Genomic DNA, 13,938 nt, shown 5'->3' on the forward strand with positions numbered 1-13,938 from the left:
GCCGGTCTGCCCTTTCCAGAGGAGTGACGTCGTAGACTTGGTAGACGGATTGGCGCCGGCACGCGCGCAGCTATTCGCCTTCGCTGTGCAGTCGCCGTCTGACACTGCGCTGGAGCCGCTTGATATCGCCCCTGACTGGCGCTTGCTAGCCACTGTATATGCTGCATTTAGGTAGCAGGGTTGCGCATAGGTCTGACTAGCAACCGCAGCTATGCGGCGAAGCTTCACTCTCTTTTTGCAGGCGAGATGCCTACCGTCTCGCCGACTAACATTATTGGCATGTCGAAGACCGGTGATTAACTTGACTGTCGATGACAAGGGTCAATCCTGACTGTCGATGACAAGGGTCAATCCTGTTCACTGTGGCGGTGACGGCGTCCAAAAATACAAAATTTGACCCGAGCGGCAGCTTCTCCGCAACGCATGGTTGCTCGCGGCGTTTGGAAAACAGATGCGCAACTTTGCAACCGAAAGGTAGCATACACAGGTACTAGCGTTTGCCAGAGTGGTATAGCATGGAGAAGGAGAGCGCCAATGATGCTCAACGGCGTAGAAGAGCGGAGAAGCTGAACTAGTCAGATTCAGAAGTAGGTGCCTGGCAAAAAACAAAAATCACGCCATATCCACGAAGTGAATGAGGATAAGTGGGCGAAGCTCCGGAGGTAATCTGGTAAACTGTCAATCCCCGTAAATTTTGCCCACTCGATCATCATACAAAGGCCTGACACACAAACGCGGGGTCCTCATATATGACGTTAAGCTCAGAGGAATGTTTGTCGTCGGCGCTGCCGTTTTGCTTTTCGAGGGCGAGAGCGCGTTCACGACCGTTTTCATCCATGGCATTAAGAGAATGTGTGGTCTGGAACGCGCTTATACTTCATGGTCATCAGCGTCATTGTCATCGTTATCACGTGTAGTGGGTACATTTCACTATACTGGAACGCGCTTATTCTTCATCAACATCAGTCCTCATCGTCATGGAACGCGCTTATAATGCATGGTAAGCAGCGTGATCATCATCGTTATCACGTGTAGTGGGTACATTCCACTATACTGGAACGCGCTCATTCTTCATGGTCATCAGTCGTCATCGTCATATTTATCACATGGAGTGGATACATCCCACTATGCGTGGCTAAATACTACTACATACTACAAAGGAGGGACAGGCGCACACCCTCAGTAGCTTCGCCCCTAATATACATGTGCCACACAGTTCGTATACCGTGTGTGTGTCATTGGAGCAGCAGTAAGCATGATAATCAAGCTAATCCTAGACAATCAGGAAAGCTAAGAATGATTAGCTGAACCTTGGCTAACGCTACGTTATCCAGGCATAGTCGAGCTAAGCCACTGCAACATTTTTTAGGGTCTTGGCCCAACGCGAGCACAAGAACCCAAGTGTGGCTTGGGTTCTGCGCATGCGTCCTGGAGGCTCGCAAGCTCCTTGGTCCCCAAGCTTTTTTGGACCCCAATTCTCAAATTATATATATTGTCGACACTTGCAGGGCGTTGCTCAAGCACAAAGACGTAACAACTGCCACAGTTGTTAGTTTACGCTTGCCCTGTGCATGCCTGTGCGTTCTTTTCGGGCGTCCTGCTTCGTGCTTTAGCGGTACGCTGCAAGTATCGAGCTGCTTTTCCTTCTTAGTGCGACATTTCAATTTCTTGCTACCGCAATGGTTGTATCGCCCTTGCGGCGAAAATGTGGCTTTTTCTTCTCACTGGATGCACTCCCTCCGAAAGTTTTCTGTACTTAAGGAGCTTTTTCAGTGCATCCAAGATCGGAGGTATTGTAAGCTCTCTGCACCTCACCTGGTTTTGCACTGCCTCCGTGATCGGCCTACCTTTGACTAAGCGATGATCTCGTGTGATGAAGTGATCATGTGTTGTGACGTAAAACGACGCCGTGATTACGTCCCGAACTTAGTGATATTTGACGTCTCGATGACTTCAGGTGGTGACGTCATCACATGGTGATGATTTTTTGCATCACTCGTGTTGACGCCGTCGACGCCGATGGTCAATGTACGCGCTTGATGAGGCATCTAAGGTTTTTCTTGAGCATAATGAAACACGGGGCAACCCAGACGCGGACCAAGAGAAAAGAGGGAGAAACCACACCTACTTGCATGAACTGGCCCAGCTTTCAATTCTTCTACACCCAAGGCTTTGGCCTTAGATGCCTCATCAGTGGTGTGTAACACCCTGCTCTCTATACTCCTACGGAAAGAATAGAACGCGATATGTATGCCTAAGCCGTGCATCTGTGTTTCTTTGCATACATTATTCCAAAGTTGTAATCGCTACAGAAAACAGGAACTTAATTGTGTATGTATTGTTGCTGGGTACTCTACTTCTCATAGAGGTGCACTGAGCAATAACCCGCACAGTGCACTAGCCTGAAATACAGGAGGAATGGTAGATATATCTTTGTTCATTTGCTTTTTCTCTTTTTAAATACTAGTGCCCAGGGGCTATTGCAGGGTTGGGTGTAGAGAGCAGAACCATGGCAAACAATTTAGGCAGTATGAATAAAACAAACAAGATGAAATAAATGATCGTACTATTCAATCGTATCTAAATATTGTCACGTGGTCGTGACGTCGACGAACACAGCAGTCGGCGTTTGTAGGATGAAGCTGTTTATTTGGCCGAACTTGTGGCCGGAAAATGAGGACTAGAACTACAGCAATGCACGCTGTACAATGATAGCGGCGAACAGGGCGTCGTCCGTCGATCAACTGACAAGCAGTCAAGCGCGTCGGCTTTTATACAGGCGCTATCGAACTTTCAAGCGATATCGCTGGTGGCGGCGTTATCTCTCGACAAAGCTGGAACATTCTCGTGCGGCGCGCAATCTTAACAGATTGTTCCAAAACAATCGCGAAGCTTCCTACACATCACGGCGAGGCCTGCGCAGCGCGTTGCCCACAGTCTTTGTGGGTGAAGCTTACACTCATGAAATATAAGACTCGCGGCAATGCCCCCCTCTGAAAAAGCATCGTCCCGATGCTTAAAAACAGAACATGAATACATGCAATACTAAAGAAAACTAATAAAGAAAGCAAACATTAGAGTCCTCAGGTGCGCTAACGAGCATAGTACGGTTTAAGGCGCACCACATGCACGACCTCGGGTCGAGCTCGGCGCCTCTGGGAGTTCGTGATGCCGTCGGGGACAACCTCGTAGTCGAGTACGCCGAGACGTCGAAGTACCCTGTACGGTCCGAAGTATCGTCGAAGAAGCTTCTCGCTCAGTCCGCGTCGTCGTATTGGCGTCCATACCCATACACGGTCACCGGGTTGGTACTCCATGTGGCGTCGTCGAAGGTTGTAGTGGCGGCTGTCAGTCGTCTGCTGGTTCTTTATCCGTAGGCGGGCGAGCTGTCGTGCTTCTTCGGCGTGCTGTAGGTAGGTGGTCACGTCGATGTTTTCCTCGTCGGTCACGTTTGGTAGCATGGCGCCGTGCGTCGTTGCCGGGCTCCGTCCGTAGACCAACTTGTATGGCGTCATCTGCGTCGTTTCCTGTACGGCCGTGTTGTACGCGAAAGGTCACGTACGGAAGGATGGCGTCCCACGTCTTGTGTTCGACGTCGACGTACATGGCCAGCATGTCGGCGATGGTCTTATTTAGACGCTCGGTGAGGCCGTTGGTCTGTGGGTGGTACGCGGTAATGCGGCGATGGCTTGTGTGGCTGTATTCCAAGATCGCCTGAGTTAGGTCAGCCGTGAACGCCGTACCTCTGTCGGTGATGAGAACCTCTGGGGCGCCGTGTCGAAGGACGATGGTCTCAACGAAGAACTTGGCTACCTCAGCGGCACTGCCTTTGGGCAGGGCTTTTGTTTCGGCGTAGCGGGTGAGGTAGTCGGTAGCCACGACGATCCATTTATTTCCGCAAGTCGACGTTGGGAACGGCCCCAGGAGGTCCATCCCGATCTGCTGGAATGGTCGCCGAGGAGGCTCGATCGGCTGAAGGAAGCCTGCTGGTCTTGTGGGCGGTGTCTTCCGTCGCTGACAGTCTCGGCACGTCCTTACGTAGCGAGTGACGTCGGCGGCCAGGCGCGGCCAGTAATAGTTTTCGTGTACTCGTGCGAGCGTTCGGGAAAGTCCGAGGTGTCCAGCCGTCGGGTCGTCGTGCAGGGCATGTAAAATTTCTGGTCGCAGTCCCGAAGGTACAACGATAAGGTAGCTGGCTCGGGCCGGAGAGAAGTTCTTCTTTACGAGGACGTTGTTTTTCAAAGAAAATGATGCCAATCCTCGCCTGAATACTTTTGGGACAACGATGGTCCTGCCCTCCAGGTATTCCACTAGACCCTTCAGTTCAGGGTCGGCTCGCTGTCGTTCGGCGAAGTCTTCGGTACTTATGGCTCCCAAGAAGCTGTCATCATCCTGGTCGTCGGGCGTTGGTGGGTCGACGGGGGCACGAGACAAGCAGTCGGCGTCGGAGTGTTTCCTTCCGGACTTGTACACGACAGTAATGTCAAATTCTTGAAGTCTCAGGCTCCACCGTGCGAGGCGACCTGAAGGGTCCTTCAAGTTAGCTAGCCAACACAGGGCGTGATGGTCGCTCACAACTTTGAAGGGCCTGCCGTAGAGATAGGGGCGAAACTTTGACGTAGCCCAGATGATGGCGAGGCACTCCTTTTCTGTTGTGGAATAGTTGACCTCTGCTTTAGACAGCGACCGGCTAGCATAACTGATAACCCTTTCCAGTCCGCCCGCCCGCTGCACAAGGACGGCGCCGAGTCCTATGCTGCTTGCATCGGTGTGAATCTCCGTATCGGCGTATTCGTCGAAATGCGCAAGTATCGGAGGTGTCTGCAACCGTCGTTTCAGTTCATGAAATGCTTCGACTTGCGCTGTTTGCCACCTGAATTCGACGTCGGTCTTCGTGAGCTGCGTTAGTGGCTCGGCGATCCGTGAAAAGTCTTTGACAAAGCGTCTGTAATAGGCGCACAAGCCGAGAAATCGGCGCACGGCCTTCTTGTCGGCGGGTGGCGGGAAAGCGGCGATGGCAGCTGTTTTCTGCGGGTCTGGGAGCACTCCAGTCTTGCTGATCACGTGACCCAGAAACAAGAGCTCCTCGTACGCGAAGCGGCACTTTTCTGGCTTCAGGGTGAGCCCGGAGTTCTTGATTGCTTGAAGTACGGATTGAAGTCGCTGGAGGTGTTCGTCGAAGTTCGAGGAATACACAACGACGTCGTCCAAGTAAACAAGGCAAGTCTGCCACTTCAAGCCAGCTAATACAGTATCCATGACTCGTTGGAAAGTCGCAGGTGCCGAGCAAAGACCGAAGGGCATGACCTTGAACTCGAACAGGCCGTCCGGCGTTATAAAGGCGGTCTTTTCTCGGTCTCTCTCGTCGACTTCAATTTGCCAGTAGCCGGTCTTGAGGTCCATCGACGAAAAGTAATTTGCGTTGTGGAGTCGATCCAGGGTGTCGTCTATCCGTGGGAGAGGCTATACGTCCTTCTTTGTGATTTTGTTCAGGCGACGATAATCGACGCAGAAACGTAGGGTCCCATCCTTCTTCACTAACACCACGGGAGACGCCCACGGGCTGTTGGACGGCTGGATGATGTCGTCGCGTAGCATTTCATCGACTTGTTTCTTAACGGCCTCCCGTTCCCGCGTCGAAACCCGGTAGGGACTCTGACGGAGTGGTCGAGCATTTTCTTCTGTTATGATGCGGTGCTTAGCAAGGGGCGTTTGTCGGACCCGCGACGACGACGAGAAACAGTCCCTGTATTCCTGCAGAAGGCGTCGAAGCTGTTGCTGTTGGCGAGCGGGAGTACTTGGGTTTACGTCGAAGGGTGGCTCAGGGATCGTCGTCGTAGCTTTGTCAGAATCTGAAAAGGCAAACGCATCGCTGACGGCCAAGATTTCTTCGATGTATGCAATCGTCGTGCCCCTGCTCAGGTGTCTGTATTCCTGGCTGAAATTCGTTAGCATCACGCTTCCTTTCCCTTCATACAGCCGAGCAATGCCTCTTGCGACGCAAATGTCACGGTCTAGCAGCAAACCCTGATCGCTCTCGATGACACCTTCGATGCATTCAGCCGTTTCGGTGCCGACGGGAATTATGATGCTGGATCTAGGAGGAATGGTGACTTGATCCTTGAGCATGTTCAGGGCATGTTGACATGGATTCGTATCCGGTGGTGTCGCTTTCTCCGACGATAGGGTTATCGACTTCGTTCTTAAGTCGATGACGGCGCCGTGGTCACTTAGGAAGTCCATTCCAAGTATCACATCCCTGGAGCAGTTTTGTATGATTACAAAGCCCGCAGGATAAGTCCGGTTGTTGATAGTGACTCTCGCCGTGCAGACACCAATCGGCGTTATAGATGGCCTCCAGCGGTACGGATCTCGGGGCCTTCCCAAGCAGTCCTAACTTTCTTCAACTTTGCTGCGAACGGCCCACTGATGACGGAATAGTCGGCTCCAGTATCGACGAGAGCGGTGACGTTGTGGCCGTCGATCAGAACGTTGAGGTCGCTAGTCCGCCGTCTTGCGTTGCGGTTACGTCGCGGCGTCGGGTCACGGCTACGTCGGTTTGCACCGCTGCTTCCGCGTTGCGTCGTCAGGTCTGCTTCCGGTCGCAAAGTTTCGTCTTCGGGACGTCGACGTCGTTCGGCGTGCGGCGGGGGCTCGGAACTTCGTCGCGGTGTCGTCGTCGACGGCGGAGGATCTTCAGCATTTCGTCGTTCAGCAACCGCACCTCCATCGGTTGCTGCCCTTAGTTTTCCTTGGGCCAGTGTAGTGCCGGCGGTGCGGTGACATGTAGCGGCCGGGCGACGGTGAGCGGGAAGGTCGTCGTTCTTGCCACTGTGTGCCTGTGAGGTAGTCGTCGATGTCGCGAGGCCGTTCGCCTGGCTGCGGGCGCGGCGCGTTGACGGGGAATCCGCGTAGCCCCATCTGACGGTACTGGCAGCGGCGGTACGTGTGGCCGGCCTCCCCGCAGAGGTAGCAGAGCGGGCGGTTGTCAGGGGCACGCCAGACATCGGTCTTCCTCGGGGTGTAGCGCTGGCCGACAGGTGGGCGGTAGGGCGTCGGTGGCGGCGGCGGCGTCTGGCCGACAGGTGGACGGTAGGGCGTCGCTGGCGGCGTCTGGCGACGGTACTGCGGCGGTGTGTCGTCTTGGCGTGGGCGTGGAGGAGGAGCATGACGGCGGGCTGCAGCAGCATAGCTCATAGCTTGCGGCTGGAATCCACTTGAGGTTGCGACGAAGGTAGAATTTTTCGCAGCTCCTCTTGCACGATTGCTCGAATCGTCTCACGCAGGTCGGCGGATTCTAGTGCTTGAACGTCGGCGTAGCTTGTGGTCGAGAAGCTGCGGTTGTATTGCCGTGTTCGCATCTCAAGCGTTTTCTCGATTGTTGTTGCTGCGGAGACAAAGTCTTCGACGTTATTCGGCGGATTCCTCATAAGTCCAGCGAAGAGCTGTTCCTTTACTCCTCGCATGAGGAAGCGGACTTTCTTGTCCTCGGGCATGGCAGGGTCAGCGTGGCGAAATAGCCGGGTCATTTCCTCTGCAAAGATGGCCACGCTTTCATTTGGAAGTTGGACCCGTGTCTCCAGCAAGGCTGCGGCCCTTTCCTTTCGGACGACGCTTGTGAACGTCTCCAGGAAAGCGCTGCGAAAGGCGTCCCAGGTTTGAAGAGTGGACTCCCGATTCTCGAACCAGGTCCTTGCTGCATCTTCCAGGTAAAAGTAGACGTGGCGCAGCTTGTCCTCGGAGTCCCAGTTGTTGAACGCTGAGACCCTTTCGAAGGTCTCGAGCCAGGTTTCCGGGTCTTCGAATGACGACCCGCGGAAAGTTGGCGGCTCCTTGGGCTGCCGGAGAAGTATCGGCGCAGGCTCCACGGGGTCGGTCACCGTCGCTGCGGTCGGTGTTGGGACCTGGGGCTGCCTGGTGTTTTCGGGAAGGAGCCCGTACTCTGGCTGCAGTCCCTTCTGCCTGCGGCTTGTTCGACGATCCGGGTTTTCTTTGCCGTCGTCCTCCTCGCGGCTTGGGCTTGGGTCAGCGCTTCGCGGGGGCGTCCGGATCATGGAAAAAGCAGCACCTCCACCAGATGTCGCGTGGTCGTGACGTCGACGAACACAGCAGTCGGCGTTTGTAGGATGAAACTGTTTATTTGACCGAACTTGTGGCCGGAAAATGAGGACTAGAACTACAGCAATGCACGCTGTACAATGATAGCGGCGAACAGGGCGTCGTCCGTCGATCAACTGACAAGCAGTCAAGCGCGTCGGCTTTTATACAGGCGCTATCGAACTTTCCAGCGATATCGCTGGTGGCGGCGTTATCTCTCGACAAAGCTGGAACATTCTCGTGCGGCGCGCAATCTTAACAGATTGTTCCAAAACAATCGCGAAGCTTCCTACACATCACGGCGAGGCCTGCGCAGCGCGTTGCCCACAGTCTTTGTGGGTGAAGCTTACACTCATGAAATATAAGACTCGCGGCAATATAAATATAAAAACACAACGAATAGAACCAGGGAAACAATTCCAGTGCTTCATTAGCAGTGTTTTATGCGTTACCGAAAAAAAGTAACTAAATATGTTACTCGCTACGCTAACAAAAAAGGAACGCGTTACCGCCCTGCGTTACCCATAAAAAAGTAAACGCGTTACCGTTACCGTTACCGAAAAAAAGTAACGGACGTTACTTCTGCCGTTACTCCATAATCAGAAATTTTAATCATTGCATCTTCGCTGCAGGAACCCACAGAAAGAACTTTATAAAACCCAACGTACTGACTTAAGAAGAATAATTTGCACAAATGTGCCGTTCCTTGGCAATACTGTACATAGAGACCTATATAGTTGCTTGTATGCAGTTATATTTGATGGCTTCTAACTCTGTGGCACATGGTAAGGCCATTTTTCTCAATGTGACATTAAACATCAGACAATCAATGTCACCATCAACGCCCTCCGCAAAGAAAACATCACTGAACAAACTTGCAGTAATTATAACGGCGTGCTTCTAGTAACAAAATTATGCTCAAACTGGTAGCAACAAAAAAAAATGCTTAAAAAGCAACAATCCGCCAAAAAGTATTTTCGCGAATTTTTTTTTCAATTTAACGTGAATAATTACCACGAAAAATTGCGACTGTGTATGTGAAGCTGTTCAGGGTCAGCCTCACTTCCTCGGGAATTCAATAGCCAGAAATCTAATTGCAGCTGCAGATAGCAAGACGCAAACCTAATTTTGGAAACGAAGTTTATAAGAAGTGTCAAAGTATTTCACGAACAACTTCCTAATGTAACTGCAACTTTCTGAATGTAAGAAGCTGTTGAAGTTCAAAGCTGTCATCGGACAGCTTGCCTCGTTTCTTGGTGAATACCCCCGCACCTACGCTAAATAGGCGCTCGACAGACACGCTTTGTGGTACTCCTGTATTCACTTTCAGAAAAAGCTGGTGAACGCGCGGGTTTTCCTTGAACCTACTCAGCGCAATGTAATAGTGCACCAAAGGTACCGAGACAGTCGTTCATCTAGAGTTGGCGATGTCGTTGAGAATGCATTTCCGAAGAGGTAATTGTTGAGCTAAGGCAGGCCGCTATACCCCGAGTCTTGATCTCCGCAAGCCAAGAAAATCTCGACAGCTCGATTTTGGCGGTTACGAGGACCGCATTTCGCTTCAATTCATCGACGATCAACGACAACTTGAACCTCAATAGCACGGTAGCCGAAACTAACACATACAATTAAGAAATTTATAAAATTTGCTCCCAGATGCAATCTTCCCTGCGCAAGAAAGGACCCTGCGCGTGGTCGCTTTGTCAACGGTTGGCGGGCCGACAGCAATCCGCCACTGCGACGAAATAACATCGGAGAAAGCGCTGGGAAAGCAGCTCCTACAAGACGAAAAAATTTTGTGTAATATTTTTGAGATCATTGGAATAAAAAGTAACGAGTAACGTCACGCCTCGCGTTACCGAAAAATGGTAACGTAAGTACGTTACCTGTTACATTTATGAAATAGTAAAGAGTACGTTACTAAATTACTGAAAAAAAACATGGCTGATCCCTCTGTCATAGGAATCGATAGAACATGAAAGTAAAACGTGTCTTCACAGACGTTATTGAGCGTTGTTGTGCATTGTTTCACCCCGAGGGCGAAGGAATGAATATTATAGCAGCAAATTCTAATGTCACGCGCTGAACGGCAAGCAACTCGAAACTTTAACGTGCTGCTCAAGCACAAAGAACGCACGGAACGAACATACACAGGATGAGCGCGAACTAACAACTATCACAGCTCGACAGTTAAAGCGCGCTGTCCAAATACGAAGGAGGACGTACGAAACGAACGAACAAGGATACACAGGATGAGCGCGAACTGTCCCAGGTTAACTGTGACAGTTTGTGAGCAGCGCCCTCCTTTCGCAAAAGCGGCCGCTGCACTGAGTGAAGTGATCTTCGTGCTCTCTGTAACTTCAACACAATCTTGCGGTGAGAGCGCAAGACGAACAAGAAAAATCACACCCACACAGAAAGCCGAGGATGCCGCCCGGGTCCAAGGGCTTCAAGCTGTCACCTGACGCCGTCATCCTCGACAGAGAGTGGGACGGGACAGGGCTTAATCCCCTCTTCCCCCGCCTCGCCCGGACTTTTAATAAAGTTCATTCACTCACTCACTCACTCTCCGCTAAAGGGGACAATGAGGCGATGCGAAGCAGCGTTTCGGCATGTCGAGCCCGCGTTTCAGAGGGGAAGTGGAGAGGGGGAGAGAGGGAAGTGTAGAGGGACAAAGTGGGATAGGGGAGGGGAGAGGGGGATGGGGAGAGGGAGAAAGTGGGAGATGGGAATGGGAGAGAGGAGGGGAAGTGGAAAGTGGGAGAGGAGGTGTGTGAAGAGGGTTCGCGCATGCGCAGTAGGGGTGGTCACGCCGAACAGCACCACGGGATTGAACTCCGCCAAAGGGAACCCAAGCTCAAGTTTGCGGCGCGACGACAGCGCCGCGCTGGCCGCGCTGCGGCTCTGTCGGAAAGCTGTGGAGCTTATGCGCGGCCAACTCAGCCCCTTTCACGGTAGCGGTAGCGCACGTGCGCACGCGTTCTTCTGTCGGTGCAGGTAACTGGGGGGGCCGTCAGCTCGGCACGTTGAACAGAGATGCTTGCTGTGCGAAGCTGCGCATTTCCGTGAGTGCAGAAGCGACCCCATGGAAGTGGACGTGAGGTCGGAAGTATTGCTGTGTCGTGGGCTGCCACAACAGTGCGGGCAACACCAAGACACGCGATTCACAAGTGAAACTGTATTGGTTCCCGGTCGTGTCGCACGAGAAATAAAGGCGGCAAGCGTGGATAGCTGACAGCGCTGTCTCGCCTTCTATTTGGCTCTCTGAGTTCATCGCGTTCGTTTCGACTACCTGAATCGGTAAGTAACGCGGCGCATGCACGCAGTGACTCAGTCATGATTACTCGCTGTCTTCTCGCATTGTGAAAGTCCAGTTACGGCTGTACCTGAAACAACTTTGTGCTTTGATTCCCCGTGTTCGTGAGACCTACCCGTCGTTGTTGAACGTCCACACTCGCGTTATACCGTTAGCGTTGCGCGGTTGGTTGAATTCAACTGAACTCGGCACATCGTCAGAAGTTCGGCGCCTGCAATTCACGCGTCGGGAAGGCTGCTTTATCACGCCGGAACGGATGTCTGTGCATTTTCAGCAAGCTTTGACATCGTTCTGCAGGTTTGCTTTGTTTTTCGGTCACTTTATTAGTGTGATATATATTTGAGCCGCTAAATATAACTGGCACTTAATACATGCTTTGCAATTGCAACCTTGAAGTAACCACCTTCTGACTGTGCGATTATTCTAGCCGCGTTCGCGCAGCAGGTTTTATACGCCTGTCAAGTCGATATCATAAAAAGAGACTGCAAGCATGACGCGAGAGTAAAAAAAAAAAAACGAGGCGAGCAGTTCATCTTGCTTCACAGTGGTTAAAGCTCAGCTAGCTGCCTCGCGTCTTAATCGGCGGGTGATTCTCTAGCGGCGCGGAGGATATGACTGTAACCTTCCCAGGAAACAGTGCCATGGCCGTATAATTTCTTTTTTTTAGCGCACCGCAAACGTTTGTTCACGAAAGTACACGGCTGCTACTGTAAACATGCCATATCAAAACAATAATCATATGATTCGTAGTCTGCACAGCAGAACATCGATAGCGTGTACGGCTTCATTTCGGAGTGCATATGGACCATTACGCATCTTTTCCATGACAGAATGAGACTTACCTCGATGTATACGTCCTATACGGTGTAATCGCGACATGGAAAATGCATTTCGCTTTCAGTCGGGCGTCGTTGTTGTCGATCGTCTGCTCTTCACCGTTAACGTGATTGACAAGTCTTTCTCCTTTTATCAAGTTCGCTTTTCGGAAGTGCTTGTCCAGCTGTGAGATATTTTTGAACCCGCACTGTAGGCGGTACATTGTGAGGCGCCGCGAGAGCTCTGCACGTGACAGAAGCGAGCGGCAACGCGGTGGAGAGAAGGGAAAACGCGCGCTGCTTACACCCCAGTTTCTCTTTTTCTGCCAGAGATGGCGCTGCCTGTCAAGAGCAGCAGCGCCGCTAAGCGTTGCTTGGGAAGCCTATAAGATGCTTCGCATCTAATAAGCGCGGGCGCACGAGCGACCACGCCCTGTACAGGCGCACGCTCATCTCAATGCGTGGGGCGGCGACCTTTAAAGCGCGCCTCTCGAGACGTTCGCGCCATCTCGCTAGCGCTGACGACAACACGCCAATGTACCCCGATCTCTGACTACCGCCACCGGCAAATGGTGTATATAAATATCACGGCGTTAGTGTGACGAAGAACGTGCCGTCTGTGGCGGGGTCGTTTCGCGCTGCGCGCTGGAGATCGAGGGGTCGTAAGTTCGACTCCCATTGACAGAACTTGTCCTTCTAGTTTTTTCTTTGCCATATGTTAGTATTTATATTTTACGTCGTCATATCCGAGACGGAAATGCGTCAGTGGAGCCATGGTGGACCCCGTCATAAAACACTTTCGTGTTAAAAAGTAACGCGTTACCGGTAACGCCGTTACTTTTAACGCGTTACCGGTAACACTGTTGATTACAGAATAAAAGAACAAACGCCAGTCTTGCGCGGAACTCGCAGCAGAGCCACAACGTGAGCTTCAGGAGTGGCCTTCATGGAGATCACTGCAGAACTCTTTTGTGGCGCCTGTTGTACGTACAGTTACGAGCTGTTCACCAAGCAATAAATCATCCCATGTTACGAAGTAGCAAAGCAGCCACCACGCGTTTCTAAAGCGATTTACGCACGTACGTAGCTGCGCACTTTGCTGTGACTGTGATGAGGATAACAAAGAATTGTGACTGAGACCTTTGTAACGGCTTCGTAGCTTCAAAGCACACATCGGCTGCGCAGATCACATGGTGTGATGCCTGGTTCTATTCTGCTCTTATGAGGAGGAACAATATTACATTCTAACGAATCTCCTCGCCAAAGATAACACTCGCATGGGGTCTTTTTCCAAAAAAAAAAACGATTCATGCGTAATCTTGGTCCTCTTAGTGTGTCACTCACTCAACAATAGAGAGAGCTCTCCACAGACCAATTACCGATGTCTAAAACATCCGCGTCTGACAAAACTTCGGGGGAGTTTTATAAAAACTTTAAATCCTTGCTATCCCGTGTATTACTCGAGATATTTACACAGAGTTTTCATCTGGCGACCCTTCCTCAATCATTTTCATGAAGCCACACTCTGCGAATTCTAATATAATCTGACAGAGGAAAATTTCGTCATGTTGACGACAGCAGACCGACGACAATGTGTAACGTGGACTACAAAATTTCCGCGAAAGTACTATCAAACCGATTACAGTTTTCAATACCAGTACTTATTGGTACGCATTAAACTTGCGGTCTCAAAAGTCGGTCAATACAAAC

Source organism: Rhipicephalus sanguineus, chromosome 5 (assembly GCF_013339695.2).
Source record: "Rhipicephalus sanguineus isolate Rsan-2018 chromosome 5, BIME_Rsan_1.4, whole genome shotgun sequence".
NCBI classification, from domain to species: Eukaryota; Metazoa; Arthropoda; class Arachnida; order Ixodida; family Ixodidae; genus Rhipicephalus; species Rhipicephalus sanguineus.